Here is a 7603-nt window from a genome sequence, read left to right as displayed (position 1 = left end):
TTCCACAAATGACATTCTCTTTGCCACGCTAATCCGACTGAACACGAGTCAAAGACAAGAGAATTCTAATTACATCAAGTTGAAATATTAAATCAAATCAACAAATAAAGTCAAAATATAACTTTTACAAACAAGTACTTCTGTTCTACAGTTTTCATGAAAATTCACATTCACAACTTGCAAAATTACTGCACTGTGATGTCAGCAGCCCTATGATGTCAGCTGTACCATGATGTCAATGGCACTATGGTATCAGCTATACTGTGAGTTCAGCCCTACTATAATGTCAGCTGTACTGTGATGTCAGCAGCACTGTGGTGCTAAGCATTGTGATGTCAGCTGTACTGTGATGTCAGCTGTACAGTGATGTCAGCTGTACTGTGATGTCAGCAGTACTGCGATGTCAGCTGTACAGTGATGTCAGCTGTACTGTGATGTCAGCTGTACTGTGATGTCAGCTGTACTATGATGTCAGCTGTACTGCGATGTCAGCTGTACTGTGATGTCAGCTGTACTGTGATGTCAGCAGTACAGTGATGTCAGCAGTACAGTGATGTCAGCTGTACTGTGATGTCAGCTGTACTGTGATGTCAGCTGTACAGTGATGTCAGCAGTGCTATGATATCAGCAGAGCTGTGATGGTAGCCTGTGATGTCAGCTGTACTGTGATGTCAGCTGTACAGTGATGTCAGCAGTACTGTGAGGTCAGAATTTGGATCAAATATGTTTTGTCAATCTTCAATTACTCTTCAATGAGCCAAGACCAATCCCAAACCATCAAGGAATGAATGGGGAAGCAATTTATAATTTGGCAAAGTTAGAAAGGTAAACAGAGTTTAAGATAATAAGCTCACTGGCTCGTTCTCTCACACTCGCCACAACAAGCCAGAGACACAGCTGGGAGAAGTGGTTTATCAAGGACATTGAAATGTCGTCAGTTACTGATTACAAAGCAAATGGCTACATAAGTAATCAGTAACACAATCAGTAATGTAATATAATGTCCAGGGCCTTGCCAGTTATTAAGTAGCTCCATCTGCTGTTTCTGTGTTCTTATTGATGGCTGCACTAGCAGAGTATTAGCTGCTTTGGAACGTGAATCCATTTGTTTGTTGTTTCATCCACTTGGTAATCTGTGACAACAGCAAACAAACAACGTGCAACATTCGGCCTTTGAAGGTTTTTTTAAATAATATTAATTTAATTGAAGGTGTGTCGCTTTGATGGGATGTGAAATAACTTGATTTGGGTTTGGAACTTGAAATCACTTTGTTGTGCGACATAAAGGCACTCCGCATACATTGCTCTGTCTCCTATTTCACTTAGAGAGGAAGAAAATGGAATGTGCCACTGGGGGAAATGGGCAGTAAATGAGTTTTTGTTGCTGAGAATGTGTTGAGAGTCGAGTTTGGAATGTAGGCTGTGTTCCTCCTAATACATTATTTCCTAACACATTGGGACTTAATATGTGTATATCTCCGAGGTTTAGCGGACTAAGTTTGTTTTGGAGCAGTGTTGATACTTCCGAGAATTCCGAACATGAACACAAACGAAGCAATAGTCATGCTGAGATTGTGTTTTTGGATCTCAATATCTTTCCAGATTATAAAAAATGGGAAATAGAGTTGGGTGGAGTAATGTGCATGTGTTTTAAAGGGATGTTATTAGGGACCTGTTTTATGTTGATGGAAACAAGGAGATTTCGAAAATGCAATCTGAGTGGGTTTACAGATTGACTGTAAAGACTAGTTTGAGCCTCTGAATGTTTTTATTCTTTAGAATGTAATGTTATGATATTATTCGAGCCGCAGAAATATGGATCATCTGGTAGGACAATGACATCAGCCAAGGCTAGGGTTAGGGTTAGGGTTAGAGCTTTTTGAATGGAGCAGACTTTGTCCTCGATGTGATTAGTGATGACTGATAATTGAAACAACAACGGTTGAAGAAAAACGGCAAAAATGAAGGCTATTTGTATATATTTCGATTTATTAAAACTAGCATGGAGGCAAACATTTTTTACGTAGAAAAGGGGGGAGGTCGAGATAGCAATTTCATCATCCGATCACGTTTTCTTTTTCTTGAATAATTAAACTGATCTTCTTAATTAGCTCAATTAAGTTGATTTGACCACGGAACGTTGCCATATGGCGCGAGGAAACAAAGGAGGGGGAACTAATTAAGAGTAAAATAATGAGAATTTTAATTAACTGGTTCCCTAGATGTCAGCAAGCAGGGACGCCGAGTTGTCATCAAAGCGTCCTGTTGTGCTCTCTCTCTCTCTCTCTCTCTCTCTCTCTCTCTCTCTCTCTCTCTCTCTCTCTCTCTCTCTCTCTCTAATTAAGTCTGTAAATGAATTAGAAACTTGAACTTGAGCCCACATCTGACATCGACATTTGTAGGTAAAAGGAAATACATTCAAATAATAATTGCACCTTCTCATAGCTAAGCTATGAACCGCCGTGCACAGAAACCCTTATTGTGAAGAGACAAAAAAGTAGAGGGAAGCCGCTGTAACCTACATGTTTAATATAAATGTTAAATTGTAGTTAGTGTCTCTCCTAAATTAGGCCTACTGTTCTTTCAAACAACTGTATGCATCGTGCAGTACGCCTATCGCAAAGCTGTTTGGCTCATTTGCCTTACAAACTAAGTTCTCGTGCACGCGCAAATGTCTCAGATAAATTCGTTTTTAAACTTTTGTTTTGAATGATTGACTTTGACTGAACCTTGCAACTCACGCTGTGCTGTTGCTGGGGTGTGTAGACTACTTTGTCCTGAAACCTCAATATTTGCTGCTATTTTGCAAGTGTATTCCATCTCACATTATTGGGGGAGGAAAAAAAACACGTTCTTAGATCTTTGGCTTACGTTACAATCAATTAATGTACCTACATTTTACATTGTTGTGCTTTTTACAACAAAAAAAGCAGTCCATTGTGTGTGTGTGTGTGTGTGTGTGTGTGTGTGTGTGTGTGTGTGTGTGTGTGTGTGTGTATGTGTGTGAGATTGTGTGTGTGCGCGTGTGACCCACAGCCGTGTATATTTTAATGCGCACCAGTGGGTGAGTAGAGGAGAGTGCTGGGTGCTGCAAATTGCATCTGTTCCTAATTACAGAGTGCTAATGAAAGCCTGTATTCCTGGTCGGCCTACTGAGAACAGGGCTGGCACCCAACCTGTATCACAGCCCACGATTGAAGACAGCAGGTATACATGCACGGGGATATGCTGCTGCTAGGCAAAGACCACGCAACAAGGATGTACAGTGTGACTGTAGCCAGGGACGGTTACTTGTCGTACTTGATATGACGAGACAAGAGTGGGCCTATAGCATGGCATAGCAGCTGTTGTTCTTTAGTTCGGCATCAAGATTATCTTTATAATATACTGTTGTTTCAGCAGGTCTCAGTTATGTGAACTTTGTGTTAGAAAATACATTTTTAGATCCTCTTTCGACTGCTAGTTGAACTAGAACTGTCTCAGTATTTGTTTGGCACATCGAGTAGAATCTAATTATAAAATAAATGACCTCCCATACCGTACATGTATGTTGTTATTATGACTGAGATAGCTTAGCTTACTGTCTTATTCAGATTCAAGTGTTCTAGGAGTTGCACCTGATGGCTCCTACCCAACACCAGCGATGAAGAGTGATGAAGAGAGGGCTGTTTCACGGCTCACTGTGGCTGGGTGCAGATCTTCTCAAAGAGTTCCCTTCGGTTTAAATAGCCTTTCTAGACATTCTTAGGGCTAGTGGGTCACTTAAAACCTCTGAAATACATTTACATGTCGTCATTTAGTACAGGCTTTTATCCAAAATGACTCACAAGGTCAGGCAGAGATCAATCAAAGTATTTACTTAAAATTGGGGTAGCTACAACAAATGTTATAGTGCTGCTGCACAACAAAGTCTGAAAATAACACTGGACAACTGGAGAGAGTGCAGAGTAGGTCAGAAATACAAAAAATACCAATAATAACACACACTTGACTTCCCCCCTTGACTAACCTTTCCCTGTGTTTCCAAAATATCCAGTCAGTGCTCGGTCTCTCATTTGCACAAGAGAGTGTAAGAAGTGAAGGAGGTGAGGCTTTTATCTTGTACTTTCATCTCGCAGGAGAGTCGTAGATTAAGGTTAAGAGGCTTTTCCCCTCTGTCTCGTTATCAGCTAGGATCTTCTGTTTGCTCACTGACTCCCCTCGGGTGACTTGGGAGTGAATGAGTTACAAAACAAGATTTAGATTTTCTCGTGACACACGCTCAACTGACAGTCACAGAGTTATTAAGCGCCCCAATATGTCCTGTGATTTATTGGGCTCATTTGACGGTTCGCCACATCGCAACTTCCCTAGATGAGAAATGCAACAGCACACGCACGGCTTGTGTTGCACAATTTTGGTTGCAGCACAGCGAGAGTGCCTCTCTAAACACATCAAATAGATTTAGAAATTGATTAAAGATGAACTAATTTACTTAGCATTAAGGTAAACAACTCCCTGTTGGTTGGTTGCCCTATGCCAGACCGAGCAAAGCAAGAGCCTCGACAAAGCATAAGTCAAATATGATACTAATTATTATAATTTTTATAATAATATGTTTCTTTATGTATTTCCACAATAGGATGGAGGTGAAACACTTTGACTCAGGGCTCTGTCTTGAATACAGATTAATAAAGATTCATCTGTATGCTAGATTCTTCAATTATGGTGAAAAATGTAATTGTAGAGAAGGATAAATGCTGTGAGATAGCAACTCAATACATTCAGCAAATAGTTAATGAATAAATTAAATAGAGAATAGATTAAATTTTCATTTGTTGATTCCTTTATCACTATTGACTTTCCAAAGGATTTTGTGCTTTCATTCAGGGCTCTTGCTCTTGTTGTGGTGGTGTTGGTAAACTATATCATTAGCCGTCTCTTTAATTGGCTCAATCCACAAAACACATTCCTTTGAACGAATGGAATGAGTCTTGCGAAGTAATAAAGTGAGGTCATAAAATGTGATGAGAAAAGAGGATGCCCAAATGGTTTATGACAGTGTATAGCTATGTTTGTCTGCAAACATTTGGATAAAGTTATGAACAACTTTGAAAAAAGAATCTGACTCACTCAAGCGATAGAAATATGCACATCCACAGCCTCAAACATGGCCTTTCAGCACTGATAGCGGTTATTCTTTCAGCTAAATGATCTACGTTCCATGCTAAGCCGGGCCTAGCCACATTTATGTTGTCCTGTCAAACCACCAGCCCTCTCTCTGTCTCCGTGACCTATACAACCACAGGGATGCAAACAGACCGAAGACATGGGACAAAAACAAGCACGAAATGTCCTGTGATCTTATGTAACAGTGATGTCATTATTTAAATCTCCTTGTAAACACAAATTCCCCACATGAACTCTGGACGGAATATAGTTTGTTATGTCATTGTTTATTGTTTATACCATTTTAAGAAGACACAGATGGGAGAAGGAGTCACATCTAACGAGGCACAGGCTTTCATAGTAGAATATAATCACTTCCCGTTAACAGTTTGACTGTCTTATGGCCTCACTGGCGTCACATCAGGACTGCTCTGTGTGGTTGTGATGTCACAAGTTGGCCTTCATTTATGCATGTGGGGGTCATTGAAGGACGTGTCCTTTATTCTCAATGTTGATTCAAACCATGCATGTCAGGTCTCTGGTCTGACCACACACACACACATACACACATACACTTGTTGAGGAAAAGTATATAAAGTGTGAGTATGAAGGGAAACAGCACGGGGGAGACGTATAGAGCTTTCCTATTGGACCTGCAGACAGACAGGAAAATGTAAATTTTTGATGGGCAGCATGTAAACCAACATGGAGATCACTCACATGTTAGGTTTTGTTAGGAGAGTCATGATAACCCCTAGTGGGTGTATGGGGTATGGGGTAGATCCTAGGAATGTTTTTATATTTGTTTGTATGGTCACTTTATCATTTGACTGCACTAATACTGTTTTACCAACCATCTGCATGTCAATTCCTCTGCAGGAAATAGTTTCTCCTTGGGACAGATACAGATCGATTGTATTATATTGTGTTGGGTTGTGTTGAATTGTATTGTGTAGTTTTGTATCGTGTTGTATTCTGTCCACTTAATAGATGCAGTAGCCCACATCCCCATGATTTTTGAGCAAATCCATTGTTTTTTCACTTAAACATTTCTCTCATTAGAATATCCTAGTGGGAAAACTATACATTTTGCCATTGAATAAGAATGTGATTGGATTAAAGAAAAACAACCCTAACCCAAACTATAAAAGAGTTAGAGGGAGAGTGTAAATCCAGCGTAATACCTAAAGAACCCAGGAAAATTATTTGTTAAAGACACTTCTTAAATAATCAAACTGAAGTTGACCAATCCAAACATTGTGAAAGCTTATTTCTGTGGTTTTAAGCACGTATAAAGGAATTTGTTTGTATCCTCAAAATTGTCTCATTTCAAAATTGCCCTTTAAATGCTCACAAAGACTGCTGCAGCGATATGTTAATCTAATAAAGATGTACATGGGCTCATATCAGCTCAACAATTCCAAATTTATTCAAATTGAATATTTATACATGCCCCCCAAATACACAGGCAACAAAAGGGCCGTTTTGCCTGTTAAAGTGTTGTTTGGCACACCTGGCCACCAAGTGGGTGGCCTTCAGTGACTTGGCTGATAGAAATCTCTACTGACATTTCCGTCTTCATTCTATCTGAAAGAGCCCAGGAGTGACATTACGGCTAAGCATTTCAAAAGACCAGTTTAATAGCCACAGCTTTTTCATTCTCAGTCAGGCCAGCTCACTTGGGACCCCGAGATTAGGTATCATAAAAGGCAGAGATGACAAGGTGCACCTCACACCCAGATGTGTTTGAGACTGAGGAAAGAGGTTATATGGCGACAGCGATAAATTCATCTGTGAGGTTTTTTTTAAAGTTCTTATCAACTAGACCTATTTATGAAGGTTTCCTCAAATGTAAACATTCCTTAAAGCTTTTTTTTTAAAGGAAAATATGGGCTATAGATTAAAATAATCTTGAATTTTATCATCGGAATTCGTGATTGTAAATAATCTGGGGGTATTCTGTCTCCAAAAATATGCAGTTCAATATGGCAGAGGCAAACTATTAGCAATGACCTCAAAACCAATTCAATCTGCATGAAGTTAATGGGACTTTCTCTTCCATTAACTCCATGCTGCTCCCTACTGGTTTTGTCTGACATCACAAACACATGCTTTGAAACGTCAGAAATAATGAATCTCAATTCAATCCATTGAAATCACTTCAGTTATTGAAGGAAACAGGTACAAAGTATACACTAAAGTCTCAGGTTTAAAACAAAACAAAAAACGTTCATATTTAGTTGATATTAGTTAAATTATCCTTGTCAGGACATTTTCAAAACACAATATAGCAGGTCATTTTTTTCTTTATCTAAAAATGTCTTTAACTTAATACTGTCATCCACACACACCTATCAGCCTATTGGTACACACTTGACATCTTCTCTTCTCTGCCAACCTTATCTCTATACCGTGTATTCCGTCTCTTCACTTGTGCTATGGAAACTTACACTAA

The sequence above is a fragment of the Pollachius pollachius genome (genome assembly GCF_949987615.1).
Source record: "Pollachius pollachius genome assembly, chromosome: 4".
Taxonomy (NCBI): Eukaryota; Metazoa; Chordata; class Actinopteri; order Gadiformes; family Gadidae; genus Pollachius; species Pollachius pollachius.
The sequence above is the reverse complement of the archived record's forward strand: the minus strand, read 5'-3'. Positions refer to the sequence as shown.